The following is an 18,789-nucleotide window of genomic DNA, read 5'->3' as shown; positions in this document are numbered from 1 at the left end:
TTGTCTAGATATAATGTGCTTCAACATAATAATGGCCATATATAATGAGACTGCAGCTAGCATCATACTCAGTGGTAAAAAGCTGAAAACTTTTTTTCTAAGATCAGGAACAATATAAGGGTGTTCACTCATACCACTGTTATTCAACACAGTACTGGAAGTCGAAGTAAGAGCAATGAGGTAAGAAAAATAATTAAAAGGAATCCAAATCTGAAAGGGAAAAGTAAAATGGTATCTATTTGCAGATGACATGATCTTACACATATATAGAAAACCTTAAAGACCCCACCAAAACAACTGTTAGAGCTAATAAACCAATTTCAGGATTCAAAATCAACATACTAAAATCAGTTGTGCTTCTATACACTAATAATAAACTATCAGAGAAATTAAGAAAACAATCCCATGGGGTGTCTGGGTGGCTCAGTCTGTTAAGCATCTGACTTCAGCTCAGGTCATGATCACATGACCTGATGTTGAGTTCGAGCCCCACATCGGGCTCTGCTGAAAGCTCAGAGCTTGGAGCCTGTGTCAGATTCTGTGTCTCCCTCTCTCACTGACCGTCTCCTGCTCGCGCATCTCTCTCTCTCCCAAAAATGATAAACATTAATTTTTTTTAAAAAGAAAATCCCATTTACAGTAGCATCTAAAAGAATCAACTACTTAGGAATGAATTTAACCAAGGAGGTGAAAGAACTGGGCATTGAATACTAGAAGACATTAATGAGAGAAATTCAAAAAGAAAAACGGAAAGATATTTTGTGTTCATGAATCAGAAGAATTAATATTGCTAAAACATTCATACTACATGAAGTGATATACAGATTCAAAAGAACCCCTATCAAAATTCCAATGGCATTTTTCATAGAAATAGAAATAACAGTCCTAAAATTCATGTGAAACCACAAAGACTCCAAATAGCCAAAGCAATCTTGAGGAACAAAAAAATAATAATAGTAAATTTTTTTTTTAAAAAAGCTGGAGGCATCACTTTTCCTAATTCCAAACTATATTACAAACCATAATAATCTAAACAGTATGGTACTGGCACACAGATACAAAGATCAATAGAACAGAATAGAGAACCCAGTCCTCATATGAGTGAAGTCATATGATATTTGTCTTTCTCTAAGATCGTTTAGCATAATACCCTCTAGATCCATCCACATAGTTTAAATGGCAAGATTTCATTCTTTTTAATCGTTGAGTAATACTCCATTGTATATCCACATCTTCTTTATCCAATCATCCATCGATAGACATTTGGGCTCTTTCCATACTTTCGCTATTATTGATAGTGCTGCTATAAACATTGGGGTGCATGTGCCCCATCGAAACAGCATAGCTGTGCCCATAGGAAATATCTAGTAGTGCAATTGCTGAGTCATAGGGTCATTCTATTTTTAATTTTTGAGGAATCTCTTTACAGTTTTCCAGAGTGGCTGCACCAGTTTGCATTCCCACCAGCAGCACAAAAGAGATGTTCTTTCTCTGTATCCTCGCCAGCATCTGTTGTTGTTAATGTTAGCCATTCTGACAGGTGTAAGGTGGTATCTCATTGTGGTTTTGATTAGTATTGCCCAGATGATGAGTGATGCTGAGCATTTTTTCATGTGTCTGTTGGCCATCTGGATATCCTCTTTGGAAAAGCGTCTATTCATGTCGTTTGCCCATTTCTTCACTGAATTATTTGTTTTGGGGCTTTTAGTTTGATAAGTTCTTTATAGATTTTGGATTCTAACCCTTTATTTGATATGTCGTTTGTAAATGTTTTCTCCCATTCCATCGATTGCCTTTTAGTTTTGCTGATTGTTTTCTTCGCAGTGCAGAAGCTTTTTATTTTGATGATGTCCTAATAGTTCATTTTTGCTTTTGTTTATTTTGCCTCTGGAGAAGTGTTGAGTAAGAAGTTGCTGTGGCCAAGATCAAAGAGGTTTTTTCCTGCTTTCTCCTCGAAGATTTTGATGGCTTTCTGTCTTACAATTAGGTCTTCCATTCATTTCGAGTTTATTTTTGTGTATGGTGTAAGAAAGGGGTCCATGTTCATTTTTATGCATGTCGCTGTCCAGTTTTCCCAGCACCACTTGAAAAGACTGTATTTATTCCACTGAATATTCTTTCCTGCCTTGTCAAAGATTAGTTGGCCATACACTTGTGAATCCATTTCTGGGTTCTCTATTCTGTTCCATTGATCTGAGTGTCTGTTCTTGTGCCAGTACCATACTGTCTTGATGATTTCAGCTTTGTAATACAGCTCGAAGTATGGTATTGTGATGCCTCCTGCTTTGGTTTTCTTTTTCAAGATCACTTTGGCTATTCGGGGTCTTTTCTGTTTCCATACAAATTTTAGGATTATTTGTTCTAGCTCTGTGAAGAATGCTGGTGTTATTTTGATAGGTATTGCATTGATATATAGATTGCTTTTGGTAGTATTGACATTTTAACAATATTTGTTCTTCCTATCCAGAAGCATGGAATATTTTTTCACTTTTTTGTGTGTCTTCTTCAATTTCTTTCATAAGCTTTCTATAATTTTCAGTGTATATATTTTTCACCTATTTGTTAGATTTATTCCCAAGTATTTTATGGTTTTTGGTGCAAATGTAAATGGGATCGATTCCTTGATTTCTCTTTCTGTCACTTCATTGTTTTTGTATAGGAATGCAGCCGATTTCTGTGCATTGATTTTATATCCTGCCATTTTGCTGAATTCATGAATCAGTTCTAGAAGTTTTTTGGTGGAATCTTTTGGGTTTTCCATATAGAGTATCATGTCATCTGCAAAGAGTGAAAGTTTGACCTCCTCCTGGCCGATTTGGATGCATTTTATTTCTTTGTGTTTTCTGATGGCTGAGGCTAAGACTTCCAATACTATGCTGAGTAACAGTGGCGAGAGTGGACATCCCTGTCTTGTTCCTGACCTTAGGGGGAAAGCTCTCAGTTTTTCCCTATTGAGGATATTAGCATTGGGTCGTTCATTTATGGCTTATATGATCTCAAGGTATACTTCTTCTCTCCCTACTTTCTTGAGGGTTTTTATGAAGAAAGAATGCTGCATTCTGTCAAATGCTTTTTCTGAATCTATTGAGAGGATCATGTGGTTCTTGTCCTGTCTTTTATTGATGTGATGGATCACATTGATTGTTTTGCGGATATGGAACCAGCCCTGTATCCCAGGTATAAATCCCACTTGGTCGTGTGAATAATTTTTAAATGTATTCTTGCATCTGGTTGGCTAATATCTTGTTGAGGATTTTGGCATCCTTGTTCATCAGGGAAATTGGTCTATAGTTCTCCTTTTCAGTGGTGTCTTTCTCTGGTTTTGGAATCAGGGTAATGCTGGCTTTACCAGAAAAAGTTTGGAAGTTTTCCTTCCATTTCTATTTTTTGGAACAGATTCAAGAGAATAGGGTTTAAATCTTCCTTCAAATGTTTGGTACAATTCCCCTGGAAAGCCATCTGGCCCTGGACTCTTGTTTTTTGGGAGGTTTTTGATTACTAATTCGATTTCCTTACTGCTTATGGATCTTTACAAATTTTCTATTTCTTCCTGTTTCAATTTTGGTAGTGCAGATGTTTCTAGGAATTTGTCCATTTGTTCCAGATTGCCCATTTTATTCGCATATAATTGCTCATAATAGTCCCTTATTATTGTTTTTATTTCTGCTGTGTTGGCTGTGATCTCTCCCCTTTCATTCTTGATTTTATTTATTTGGGTCCTTTCCTTTTTCTTTTTGATAAAACTGTCTAGGGGTTTACCAATTTTATTAATTCTTTCAAAGAACCAATTTTGGGTTTCATTGATCTTTTCTACTGTGTTGTTGTTGTTGTTGCTGTTGCTGTTGTTTGTTTGTTTCAATAGCATTGATTTCTGTTCTAACCTTTATTATTTCCTGTTCTGCTGGTTTTAGGATTTATTTGCTGCTCTTTTTCCAGCTTTTTAAGGTGTAAGGTCAGGTTGTGTATCTGAAACACTTCTTCCTTCTTTAGGAAGGCCTGGATTGCTATATACTTCCCTTTTATGACCACCTTTGCTGCGTCCCAGAGGTTTTGGGCTATGTTGTTATCATTTCCATTGGCTTTTATGTTATTTAAAAAAAATTTAATGTTTATTTTTGAGAGAGGGAGAGAGAGAGAGAGACAAATACAAGCTGGGGAGGGACAGAGAGAGAGAGGGAGACACAGAATCCAAAGCAGGCACCAGGCTGTGAGCCCTCAGCACAGAGCCCTATGTGGGGCTTGAACCCATGAACCGTGAGATCATGACCTGAGCCAATGTCAGATGCTTAACCAACTGAGCCACCAGACGCCTGGCCTCCATGTACTTTTTAATTTTCTCTTTAACTGTTTGGGTAGACCATTCATTCTTTAGTAGAATGTTCTTTAGTCTCCAAGTATTTGTTATCTTTCCAAATGTTTTCTTGTAGTTGACTTCGAATTTCATAGCATTGTGGTCTGAAAATATGCATGGTATGATCTTGATCTTTTTGTACTTCTTGAGGGCTGATTTGTGTCCCAGTATGTGATCTATTCTAGAGAACGTTCCATGTGCACTGGAGAAGAATGTATATTCTGCTGCTTTAGGATGAAATGTTCTGAATATATCTGTTAAGTCCATCTGGTCCAGTGTGTCATTCAAAGCCATTGTTTCCTTGTTGATTTGTTGATTAGATGATCTGTCCATTGCTCTAAGTCAGGTGTTGAAGTCCCCTACTATTATGGTATTATTATCAATGATTTATGTTTCTAATAAATTGATTTACATATTTGGGTGCTCCACATTTGGAGCATAAATATTTACAATTGTTAGGTCTTCTTGTTGGATAGACCCCTTAATTATGATATAATGCCCTTCTTCATCTCTTGTGACAGTCTTTATTTTAAAGTCTAGATTGTCTGATATAAGTATGGCTACTCCAGCTTTCTTTTATTGACCATTAGCATGATAGATGCTTACTTTCAGTCTGAAGGTGTCTTTAGGTCCAAAGTGGATCTCTTGTAAACAGCATATAGATGGATCTTGTCTTTGCTTATCCATTCTGTTACCCTGTGTCTTTTGATAGGAGCATTTAGTCCATTGACATTTAGAGTGAGTACTGAAAGATACGAGTTTATTGCTATTATGTTTCTTGTAGAGTTGGAGTTTCTGGTGGTGTTCTACAGTCCTTTCTAGTCTTTGTTGCTTTTGGGGTTTTTTCCCATCTTTTCTCTCCTCAGAGAGTCCCCCTTAAAATTTCTTGCAGGGCTGGTTTAGTGGTCATGAACTCCTTTAATTTTTGTTTGCCTGGGAAACTTTTAATCTTTTCTTTTATTCTGAATGACAGCCATGCTGGATAAGGAATTCCTGGCTGCATATTTTTTCTGATTCAGCACATTGAATATATCCTGCCACTCCTTTCTGGCCTGCCACGTTTCTGTGGACAGGTCTGCTGCAAACCTGATCTGTCTTCCCTTGTAGGTTAAGGACTGTTTTTTCCTTCTTGCTTTCATGATTCTTTCCTTGCCTGAGTATTTTGTGAATTTGACTATGATATGCCTTGTTGATGGTCTGTTTTGGTTGAATCTTAAGGAAGTCTTCTGTGCTTCCTGGATTTTGATGCCTGTGTCTTTCCCCATGTTAGGAAAGTTGTCTGCTATGATTCACTCACATAACCTTCTACCCCTTTTTCTCTCTCATCTTCTGTGCCCCCTATGATTCTGATGTCATTCCTTTTTGAGTCACTGATTTCTCTAATTCTTAAATTGCGCTCTTTTGTCTTAGTCTCCCTCTTTTTTTCTGCTTCATTATTCTCCATAAGTTTGTCCTCTATATTGCTGATTCGCTGCTCTGCCTCATCCATCCTTGCCACCATGGCATCCCTTCAAGATTGAAGCTCAGTTATAGCATTTTTTTAAATTTCACTCTGACTTGCTTTTACTTCTATTATCTCTCAGAGAGGGATTCTAATCTATTTTCAACCCCAGCTCATATTCTTATTATTGTGGTTCTAAATTGAGGTTCAGACATCTTTCTTGTTTCTGTGTTGATTAAATCCCTAGCTGTCATTTCTTCCTGCTCTTTCTTTTTGGGGTTAATTTCTTCTTTTCATCATTTTGAAGGAAGAAAAGAAATTGACTAGGTAAAACAATTTAAATTAAAAAATTAAAAACAACACACACAGAAAAAACATCAAATAAATGATGCTAGATTCTAGGTGTGTTTTAGTCTGGTTATTGAAAGGAGCTTGATAGATTAGAAAAAAGAAAAAAAAGAAAAAAGAAAAAAGAAAAAAAAAAGGAAAATGTTTGAAATCTTGAGAAAATGAATGCAATGAAATAGAATAAAGTGAAATGATAGAAATAAAATAGAATTTGAAAAATTTACAAAAAAAGTAAAAATATAGTAGAAAAAATAAAGGAAAATATATTTAATAAAAATTGAAAATAAAAATAATTGTTTTCTCTTTCTGTATTCAAGGAAAAGAAATGAAAGAAAAAAGAAAAAAAATAAAATTGAATACATAGACCAGCGATCTGATGGAAGTATGACAGAAATTACATCGGTTTCCCCTAGAAGTCAAACTATGAAGCACTTTTAGTCCATAAAGTAAGCTGGCAGAGAGATTTGTGGTGTTCCTAAAGAGCGAGGTTGGCCCAGTTGGGTGTGGCTTAGTGTAACAACTCAATTCTTCACTAGATGGCACTGATTAGCTTACTGTGGTCCATCGTTGTGGAGCTTGTAGGTGTATATGTACGTGCATTGGGAGGGTTGAAAATGTCATCTCCTAACTACCCAGTCTCTAGTATTGGAACTCTGTGCTCTTCCTGACCAGCAACCAAGCACTGTCCTTTATCTCTGGCTTCCGTCCACTCCCTGCTTTTACACTGTGTGTGACTGAGCCGTCAGGTTGCCAGGCAGTACCTCCCTCCTGAGTTTATCTCAGATGTGGCTGTGTTTCCCAACCCCTCAGTTTTGAGGTACTGTGGCTTTGTCCCGCTCAGATCCTCTGGGGAGGATGTCACCGAGCAATGGCCAGGGGCCAGCTGCACCCAGTAATGTTTACAAGACCATGATGCTGCTTATGCCCAAAGACTATGGCTGGGCACTAGCCTACCACAGAAAAAGTTCACATGATCATGTACACAAGATTCCATGTATACACAACACACATCTGGCAGCAGGCTTCATCTTAATGACATTGTTCCAGCACCAGCAAATGTGGTTGTTCTCTGAGGTCTGCTGGGACCGAGTGGCCGCAGAGCCTCTACCAAATGTCCTTCCAGCAGTGGAACCGCTTCTCTCCATGTGGCCTGAAAACCTCCTGGACCCCACTCTGCTCCTGGGGATTTGTCCTTCCCACCAGAGCTCCAACAGGTGTTGAGCTTCAGAGTTTCAGACTCTGTGCTCCCCCTGTTTATAGAGTCTTAATAGAATTTAAACCATCTCCTTTCTCCTTTCTCCAGTTTTAGTTCAGTGCTTGTGGCCGTTTCCACTTTTCCACTTTCTCTCCAGCTGCTTTTGGGGGAAGTGCTTTTCCTGAACTCTCCCCCCTTCTCTGTCCTCTCTCTGCAAGCAAGAACACTTCCTTGCCCTCTGCGGATTATCTCTCCCCCAGTTCACCTGTCTGCACCACGTACCTGCTGAATTCTGTAGTCCAGATTGTGCAGATTGTTGTGTTAATCCTCAGATCAGTTTTCTAGGTGTGAAGAATGGTTTAGTGTTGATCAGGCTGTGTTTCATGGTTGCAAGACTCAAAAAAAGAAAGAAAAAAACTTTCATGCTGCTCCACCATCTTGGCTCCTCTGAACCTGACTCTTGATTTGGGCTCATGTCATGATCTCTTAGTTCATGGGATTGAGCCCTGCCTTAGGCACTGTGTTGACAGCGTGAAGCCTGCCTGGGATTCTCTCTTTCTTCTCTCTGCCCCATCCCTGTTTGCATGTGCATGCATACTCTTTCTCTCTTAAAATAAATAAACTTTAAAAAAGGATGAAATCTTGCCATTTGTGACAACATGGATGAAACTGAAGAGCATCATGCTAATTGAAGTAATCCAGACAAAGAAAGAAATACTGCATGGTATCACTTACATGACTAAATAAATAAATAAATAAAAGCAATAAAGAAAGAAAGAGAAAAGAAAAGAAAAAAGAACTCATAGAAAAAGAGAGTGAAATGGTGATTGCCAGAGACTTGGGGTTGACTTTCAGTTATAAGATTAATAAGGTCTGAGACTTATACATTAGGTATAACATGGTGACTATAGTTGATTATACCGTATTGTATAATTGAAATTTGCTAAGAAAGTAGAACTTACATGTTCTTATCTTACCAAAAAAAAAAAAAAAGTGTATGTGAGGTGACAGATGGGTTAATGAAGTCGATGGTAGGCATCCTTTCACAATGTATATGTATATGGAGTTATCATGTTGAACACTTTAAATATACCACAATTGTATTTGTCAATTATATCTTGGTAAAGCTGGAAAAAAAAAACCTATCAGTCTCACTGCATTTAATAGCTGACCTTCCCATCCAGTTCTGTTTTCCACCCTACAGACCTGAAGTGTAGGCCTTTATGTTTCTGAGTCTTAATCTTCTAATTCTTTAAGAGTACTGGGTGTGTGGAAGGTAGGGGTGAAAAATGGAAGACCCCGCAAAGGGTTATTTTATCCTCCCAAAATCTTAACCTATTTTCATCCCTTATGTGGGTTCACCAGCAGAGGGCCCCCCTATACCTTTTTTCTTCTCCCCCAAAGCAAAACCATTTAAACAAGTGGTCTGAAAAATCAGAATCAATTTGATTATACCATATCGATCACTTACCATCCTTACAAGCAATCAGAGATGCTCTTCTTGGCACAGAGTGCATGTGTATATCTTTCTGGAAACAGAGACAAAGCTCAGTTTTATGGAGGACACACTGAGAAGTGGTAGGTAGCTTGTAGCTATTTCAGCAAATGCAACACATTTGAACTAGCTTGGTAAAGTCATGTAATTTAATATGAAAATTCTTGCAAATGATGTTTCAGAATTAACATGAAAATGCTTGTTTTTAAAAGGTTCTGATTTTTGCGTATGTCAACTGAGAATTTACTCTTCGATCAAGTTGGAGAATCCAAGATTATTTTTTTAATCTAAGCTAATCAGTTAAATGAATGTTATTGGCTTCCAGCCTACTTTTAATTGGTAAATTTAAACCTTATAAAAGCAGCATGTTATCCCACTGTCTCTTCTAGGAGCAAACTATTCTAAATCAGTAATCTACCTGATTTCCTGAGCAGGATTGTGTTTCTCAAAGCATTTAATGGTGATTAAGGACTTTATTTGCCTATTTCATTTTCCCTGGGAAAACCATGTGATCTCTGACTTTTAACTTACTTAAAATTCAGTTTTGTGTTCTATCTGACACTGTACAACAGAAAAAGTAAGCCCTAATATGAATTATGGACTTAAGTTAATAATAATATATCAATATTTGTTTATCAATTCTAACAAGTATACCGCACTGAGACAAGATAATAATAGGGGAAATAGAGTGATAGGAAGAGAGTATATACAGGAACTCTTTGTACTATCTGCCCATTTTCTCGGTAAACCCAAACTGCTCTAAGATATAAAGTCTATTAATTTTTTTTTAAGATAGAGGAAGAAATAGAATAAGATTCTAGCACTGTTTGGTAATGCCTGTTCCCACTAGATTCTGGGTAGAGCCTTGGAGAGTGCGGCCTCAGATAATTTTCAGTCTACTGACTATTTTATTCAGTTGTTGACTTAGAAGGTTATTTATGGGGAGAGGGTACACAGGACAAGTTCTGAGATGATGTTTCAAATATGTCCAGGCAGAAGAGCCACCTCACAGAGATTTCTGCTGCATCACAGGGCAAGGAAGCCATAGACATTCCCTGACCCTCAAGCCAGGCAGTCCCCATGATTGGAAGGACCAGGCCTGTCAGCACAAAACCATGAAACTGAAAAACAAACACCACAGTAGACAAAGAACGTCTCCATATCCCTGTGGGGACCAGTGATGCTAGGACCCGACATCTCTTGCTTCCCATGTTGGCACTTCAGAAATTCCCCAACCTGATTAACACAGCCTTGGGAAAGGGAAAGGGCCTCAGTTGATAAGATTATTGTCACTGCAGCTGAGTGAGGGCTTGAAAAAGAAATAAAGCTCAGTTACAGTAAAAATTATATTTGTTACACATACACATAATATATTGAAGTTGTGGTAAATCCATTGTTTACCAAAATTAAGGAAAAAGGGAAAAAATTTTAAGCAATTAATAGAGAAATTCATTCCTCATCATTTGTGTTATAACATATATTAAAATAAATACTTTCGGGCGCCTTGGTGGCTCAGTCAGTTGAGCGTCCGTCTCTTGACTTAGGCTCAGATCATGATTCCAGAGTCTTGGGATTGAGCCCCGCATGGGGCTTCATGCTAAGCATGGAGCCTGCTTGGGATTCTCTCTCCCTCTCCCCCTCTACCCACTCTCTCTCTCTTTCTCTCTCTCTCTCTCATATATATATATATATATATATATATATATACACACACACTTCAATGATTTCATACTTCTCAGGTTTGAAGAAACATATTTGTTTTATCATAAAGACTGGTACAAATTGATATTTATTTACAAATTTTGATATGCTTATCAATCAGAGACAATGTCATAAGATTCAGGATATAAACAAAAAAGCACCTGAAATTTTTTGATGGTCTCACTATTTATAAACTCTTATATACAGGGTAATTAGTGATTACATCTTTACATATTAATTTTTTGTTATTACTCAAGAAAGAATTCCACTACTTCATTCTGATAATGCTGGCTAACATAATTCATTAGCCAGAACAGTCAATTTTATCACAAGAGCAGAATTAAAAAACGTCATTGCAATCTTAAGGCAGCATTGACAGGGCAATTGTACTCACAATTGCTAAAATTGTTTCTGACACATATTCCACCTGCCAAACCCATAATCCTGGCACAACTGTAAAGGGGGGAGATGTAGGAAAGAATGAAAGCCCTAAGTTTATTTGAATATTTGCAGTAGATTTTATACAGTTGCTCCATTCAAATGGATATATGTACTTACTACTGTCCATTTTCTGGATGGCTGGATGTTTATCCCATGTGAGAAATAGAAGGTCTAGAGAAGACAGTTCTTTTGGCAGGCATAAACATCCAGCCATCCAGAAAATGGACAGTAGTAAGTACATATATCCATTATTCACCTATTTGTGTATTGACATATTTTGTAAATTTTACAGAGAAAGTAATGTGAAAGAGCTTTGTAAGACATGGCTCATCATATAGGAACTCCATTCTCTTATCATCCTCAGTTATCAGAGAAAATTAAATGAGGAAATCACACCCTCAAATAAGCCTACAAACTATCTGAAGTCTTACCGTAAAGTTTTATGCAGGCCACCTCAGTTTACAACCAACAGATATAGACGGATTTTTCTACACATGAAGTACAGGAACCTTTGCAAAAACTTCAGCTCAGAGACCTGGAAACATCACCAGTATCTGACTACCCTTGAACCTCATGGAACGAGATCACAGGTACTGTGGAGGAGGGGAGTGTACTATGGTAAAGCCTATGGAATCAACCTCTGAGCTCACATTTCTCCATTAAACAGGTGTGACATAACCATATCTTGGACTCCATGCCTGTGGGATATGTAAACTAAGAATCTCTTGGGATTTGGCAAGCAGATTATAACCTGAAGGAGAAATATTTCCCAAGACTTTTCAAGTCTGTTGGGTAAGAAAGGTTTCTACCCAGACATTGAATCAAGACTTGGGTACCAGGAGCCTGTAACCACACACCCCACCCCCTTTTCTTTCATTCTTTTCCTCCCCCTTCTAGCTGTCTTTCCCTCTCTATTAGTTTAACATTCATATTTGTTAAGTATCAAGGACGGAACTTTTATCTTTCTAATAATATCTTCCATTAATTCTGACGCTTTGGTTTTCAGGACTAATCCCCGGCATTTTGATACCTGCCTAATAGGCAGATAACGTGAGCAAGTTTGGAGACTACAAACTACAGCACTCTCGGGGTGGACCTGGGATCTCAGACACAGGATAGGGTTTGCTTTTCTGGTTGGGACTAGAGAAAACAGGTGAGTGGAGGGGAGCATTTCATGGCACCTTGATTATATTATTTCTCACCTTTCTCTACATCACTAGGGGCAGGTGTACTCCTATTCTTCATCATTTTTTTAGTCTGGAAAATTGAAAACAAAATGAAAAACAACATATCCATTTACTCTGATAATATTTCCAGGCTTCATCAATATCAGACCTCTTTTCAGAAAGATGATTATGGCCTCACACTCAGGTTAATTCTGAAAAACAAAATCCAATAAATATTATGTTTGCACTTTTATTGTGTTTTCAGTCTTCAAGATATTTACTCAACTGAGCTTTTAGATGATGTGAAGTTTGTTGACTTCGAACTATTACCTTTTCTTCAATAAAATACTAGATTGCAAGAACACAGCTTTAAAGAGATAGAGAGAGAGGTCTCTCAAGCTTTGTGGTTTCCATAATAATAAACAATATTTATTGAGTCCCCACTGTGTACTAAACTCTATACCAAGGGCTCGACACTTATTATCTCTTGAATCTTCAAGTATTATCTTGTGGTAAGATAAGGACTTTGGGATTCAAAGAATTTAAGTAATTTGCCCTGTGTCAAGAGATTAGTAAGGACCTATGAATGAGTGCCTATATATGAGGTTCTGTGTATGAATGGGATCTTTGTATGAGTTATTAAATATCACTGATGCTGAAAAATGTTTTTAAGATTTGTGCTTTGGGGCGCCTGGGTGGCTCAGTCGGTTGAGCGTCCAGCTTCGGCTCAAGTCATGATCTCACAGTCTGAGTTCGAGCCCTGCATCGGGCTCTGTGCTGACGGCTAAGAGCCTGGAGCCTGCTTTGGATTCTGTGTCCCTCCCTCTCTCTGCCCCTCCCCCACTCATGCTCTGTCTCTCTCTGTCTCAGAAATAAATAAACATTAAAAAAAAAAGATTTGTGCTTTGGTGAAGATGATACCCACAGTCCAAGCATCATTTATTCTACTGCCAAATTAGACTGTGAATCCAGAAATGTTTTGCTGCTGCTCAGAAGTCAACCAATACCTCTGCTGTAGATGCAAACACATAGCTTTTGTGAAGTTTCCCACTTAATGTAGAACTGAGTGGATCATGAGAAATCACTATAGTTTGAAAAGTTAAGTTGTCTCTCTCTGAGCAGGCTGTAAGGGCCACTGTCAATCATGTCTGTTTGGGGGTACAGCTCTGCTCACAAGCAGTTCTCCTACATTGTAAATGAATCTCCTCACTAAGTGAACAACCCCCATAAGCTTGCCCTGTCTCCCTAGTCTTAAGTGACCTTCTCCAGTTACATGAGAGGTTGGCAAGTTGCAGGTGCCCATTTCTTTGCACAATACTGTGTGCCTGCCCCAAACCAAGCCCTACACTTGGCATGGAACTCCCCACCAGACTACATGCTCATTCACAGTAGGGACTTTGTCCTTCTGCTTAAAGTCCTCAATTCCTAACTGGAGATGCTTACAATTTTTTTTAACCACTGAACAATGAAAATCTTCAAATGAATAAACTAAGAGTTTTGTCCATAGGTCTTCAATGACTAAATTCATAATCTAAACAAAACATATAGGGGCACCTGGATGGCTCAGTTGGATAAGTGTCTGACTCTTGATTTCAGCTCAGGTAATGATCTTATGGGTTCAAACCTGGTGTTGGGCTCTGTGCTGACAGCGCAGAACCTGCTTGGGATTCCCTTTCTCCCTCTCTGTCCTTCTCTCTCTCTCTCTCAAAATAGATAAATAAAATTTTTAAAAAATATTAAAAACTCCAAATTATAAAAATCTTTCTCCCAAGCTCCAAACTTATAACTTTATTCACTTTCATCATGGACATCAGGAGAAAGAGGAGACACATCCAGTAGGAAAAATCTCTCCTCCTCTTATACCCTCAAGTAAATTCTAAAAAAGGAAATATTTTGAGAACGGAAAGTAAAGTAACATAGTAAGTAAAAAATATGGAATAATAAAGGTAAAGATTTGATAAAGAAAAAGAAAACACCCTAAGGAGGGAGTAATACGAATGCACATGTAGGTGAAGAACCCATCTAACATTGGTAAACGTATGTTGCTCAAATGTTTGTTTAGGACATTCTGTCTTTAAATTTTTCTCTGTTTTACAGTGAAGTCATATTTATGTATGTTTATCATTGTTGAATGTGTGTGTGTGTGTGTGTGTGTGTGCTATATGCTTGTGTAGTAAGGATCCAAAAATTAATAAATTGTAGAAGGTAAGATTTACCAATATATCTGGTCAAAACTAATGGAGAACAAAAGTGTAGTGACTATCTTCTGTTTTCTACAATTCAGAATTCCCTTCCCTGTCTTTTTTTTAACTGAATACCTTATTTTCCACAGGAGAACCAGCTTATTCTCACTGTTTTGGTGGGACTCCCAGTCTTGGTGGGAACATTAATAATGGTACCCTCCCCACTTCTACCCAAGGTACAAGTGTCTGACCCAGCAAGTTCTATCTGACACTCTCTCCAGAGGTTTTAGCATTTTAATGAATCTGCACAGGATGGAAAATAATCTGCTTGAGTATTTCCAATGAGCATCCTGCAGAGGCTCACCCTCTGTTCTTACTACCTAGGTCTCCAGGACAATCCAACAACACTTCTTTTCCATTGATTGAATGAGCTACCTCAAACCTTTTCTTTTCACCTAAGTTAGAGGCAGATTCTGTTTCCCAAAATCAAAACATCCTAATGGGCCCAAGAAAAGTCAGATAAAGTAGTCTGAGAACTATGAAGAGAGTTATTTTTTGGTTAAAGGGATTAGAAAAGACTCCATGGAGAGACTGGAACTTTAGTTAATCCCTGAAAAAAATAGCTAGGTTGAATTAAAAAAAAAAAAAAAAAAGAAGAAGAAGAATAAGGAAAGGGGTGCCTCGAATAGGATAGTTATGTGAACAAAGATATGTGGGTAAGAAACTGTGGAAGATTACAAAGGAAACTTCAAATAGTTTATTTGACAGAAACCATTTAAATGGAAAAACTAATAAGATTGAAAGATAAAGTAATACAATTGACTAAAAGTAAACTCAATGCACAAAACAAGGGCCTCAATTTCACAAGTTGGAAGTGATACAAGTAGACAACTTGTCTGTCAAGTGTGTCCTGTCACTATTTTCCACCCTTGTTCTAACTTTGTTATAATGAATACCTGGAAAGATAATGGACTCCTTATAGGGACCACTACATTATTTAAAATATTGTCCCCTTAAGACACCATTGAAACTCTATGGGGAAGACTTTAAAATCTTACTAAAGTGTGACTGGTTGAGATTTGAATGCTAGTATTAAAGAGAAAGTTTTTTATATGACAACAATGCCATAATGCCAAGTGAGAAGATATAACTCTATTCACAATAAGTGAAAAATCAGAAAAACTAAAAATAATTCTGTAAAAACCCACAGGAAGAAAAGTTTTTAAAAAGCTAAATATTCAGTGAAAATAGAGAATAAAATTTATAGCTATTTCAATACTTCTCTGGTTTGTTTAGAAAACCTTACCCAAATTTACAGTTTTTGTTTTAAATAGAACTTTAATGATTCCAAGACTTATTTGAAAGAATAATATAGTCAAGAAGTTTTTTTGGAAAAATACCAAAATACTTTTAACAAAAAGGTATTAGCTGTATTTATATACAGTTATACAGAGTCAACAAAAATCCATGAGGCAAGAAATATATTCAAATGTATTCAAAGACACTATAGGGACAGAGGTTCAGAGCATGGACTTTGGAATCATGGAGAATTGCAACGGACTCTTGGTTCCAAGACTCATTTACCAGCTATGTGACTTCAGGCAAATTATTTACTCTCAAGAGAGCCTTAGTGGCCTCATCTGATACTATCTCATATTGCTTTAGGAAGATTAAAAGGATGAACTGATAAGTAGTCAATTCTTTCTTCTCATTCCTTCTGGGCAGCAGAACACTAAACGATACTCAGAAAGCTCAATACTTGTGCTGGCTCATATCACTTGGGCAATTAGGCCATCATCCAATCCAGTAGTAATGATGATAAAATGGAATACATGGATATTCAAGAACATGCTGAGCCTTAAAAGGAGTTTTGTAATATTACTCATGGAGGAAATAATATGTGTATTAAGGAGTCCTGTCTTTGAGTACTGGTTAATCACTCAGCCATTAATATGACATTTTATTCAGGTGATACTTTTAGCTCATCACCCAGAAATCTAATAATTAATCTTGCTAATTCAGATAATGTTGCTGAAATGCAGATAATTCATACATGAACTGAGTATAAAGGAGAATTATTTGAAAGATCATTTGCTTCAAGAGAAGTACAAAGAAATCATTTCCTAATGTGGTTAGAGGCAGTTTGGGGAAAAGATTTTACACAATAAATTAGGAAATCTTTATAAGACTTTTAATGTTTGCCAATTTTAGACATGAAAAATGACATTTTAGTCATATTATTTTAAAAATTATTAACGTGATCTGAGTTCTAAAGACAAAAAGACTGTCAGCAATAAGAAGCAATCAGATCACAGTATTCTTTTCCTTCTGGAGGCATTAAGGACATCAGATTAAACATTTGCTTTTCTCAGATGTTCCTGAATTATTACAACTGTTTTGCTTTAACCATTTGCAAACAGGAAAAGCTTTAAGAGAGAGAGAGAGAGAGAAAAAAAAGAGAAAGAAACAGGGATACAGCTGTGCTGTAGGGGAGGCAAATTTTTTATGGCTTTCCTAAGAATCTATCAACTTCCACTATTGTTACTCCATAGCTACTTTCCAAAGCAAGCTATAGGATTTTTTTTTCTCAGCTTCACTCTGTTTCTCCATAATGGAGAGTCTCTAGCCTCACCTTTAATAGTGCATCAACCAACCTATAGTCGCCTCGAGGACTCTCAACTGGGCAATCATTTATAGCTTTAAATTGTAAGGGCATTAGCTAAAGCCACTGCCATTGTGACTTATGAATTGACTTCCCTCTGGTGGACCCTTTCCAGCAGATGGATTAAGAAATAGACACCATAATTTCGTGAACCCCCAGTGTGTACAATGAAATTGTTTAAAGTTAGTGATGGTGACACCTGCCTGAAATTATAGATGTTTGCCTTTTTTTACTTCCTGTCTCAAACAAGATTATAAATCCATTCATAGATCTGACTGATGCTCAAGTAATGACAGATGAATTGTTCTATTTTTCTTTGGAGGATATTCTCCTTTTCTCCAGGGAAACTCTATAATTCTTGCCAGGATTACTTTTTCCTCAGTAGAAATAATCTTCTCCTCCTCAATAAATCAGTTATCAAATTTTTTTCACTGCACACTATCAATAAGTTTTGGGAAACTCTATAATTCTTGCCAGGATTACTTTTTCCTCAGTAGAAATAATCTTCTCCTCCTCAATAAATCAGTTATCAATTTTTTTTCGCTGTACACTATCAATAAGTTTTGGGAAATTTGTTTTCAGACTTAAATGGAGAGTATCTATGTAACATGTGAGTTTTTACTTTGGCTCCTATCTAAAGACTAGTATATATTTGTACTAACAGCTAATGACATAGGGAATTCAACTCTCGTTCAAGAGATTATCATGTAACACACAATAAAAGGAAGTACATTTTAAGAAGTAAAATTAGTTAGGAAATAATTATTATGGACTTCCACGATAGTTGCCTGGACCATGCACTCCTTTATAATAATATCATGTCTCCCTCATTTCTGCAAAATCAGTTCCTAAATAAGTGCATAATATTTCATTCATTCAATGGCCACTGCATAGAATTTAGCTAATGAATACACATATGTACACAAGTGCATACTTGTTCAAAATAATGTTCAAGTATACTAGAGGTCACAAACAAGAATGTATGGGCTCCAGGCAAATAATACAATTAAGGGAGATAGAAATGGTGAAACAATTGACCCTCTCTATCTCTTATTTTCCTACTTTTGAAAGAGCCATTTTATTTTTCACCTTCACTCTGTAAAAGGCAAAATACATATGAAAAAATGAAGGTAAGATGATGTTTGCTCTTAGTCTCAGGAAAGTCAGAGCGGTCACTAAGGTCTATGGCTCCACATTTCAAGGGAGTAGTGATCATTCATCCATGCCTGCTATTGTCCTATGAGAACTAACAACCCGCCAGGTCAGACTTTCAACTTTCATGGGAAATCTGAATTTTTATGTGAAATCTGATTTCAAGATGTTCAGATAGGCCAAAACTATGTGGCTCAAACAAAGAAGATATTTAGATTGAATCCAGCTCATAGAACACCACTTTGTTGCCAGAAGAGCCATATGGAAACCAGGTGATGCCAGAGAACTGAGTAAAGAAGAGTTGAAGCCTCAGTGAAGGTATGTCACTAATGCCAATAATAACATTAACAATAAACCTTGTATATTTCCATTTGTGTCAGAGATTTAGACTCACTTTACTAGTGATAATTACTGGGATGGAAAGAAAAAGAAAGTCCTATCCATTCCCCCCCCCCCCCAGGATTTTATTCCCCAGATATAATGACCTACGTTGTAGAGGTAGAGAGAAGAACAGGCAAGTGGGTCAAAACTGTTGCCTTAGGCACAGCCCAAGAGCATCTAATAAGTGAAAGAACTGTTACTATTTTTTTAATAAAAGACTCTTCTGTTTATAATACTGCCACGTTTATTTTCATTTGAAATATTTTCTTTTTG

The sequence above is a fragment of the Lynx canadensis genome, chromosome A3 (genome assembly GCF_007474595.2).
Source record: "Lynx canadensis isolate LIC74 chromosome A3, mLynCan4.pri.v2, whole genome shotgun sequence".
Classification (NCBI taxonomy): Eukaryota; Metazoa; Chordata; class Mammalia; order Carnivora; family Felidae; genus Lynx; species Lynx canadensis.
The sequence above is the reverse complement of the archived record's forward strand: the minus strand, read 5'-3'. Positions refer to the sequence as shown.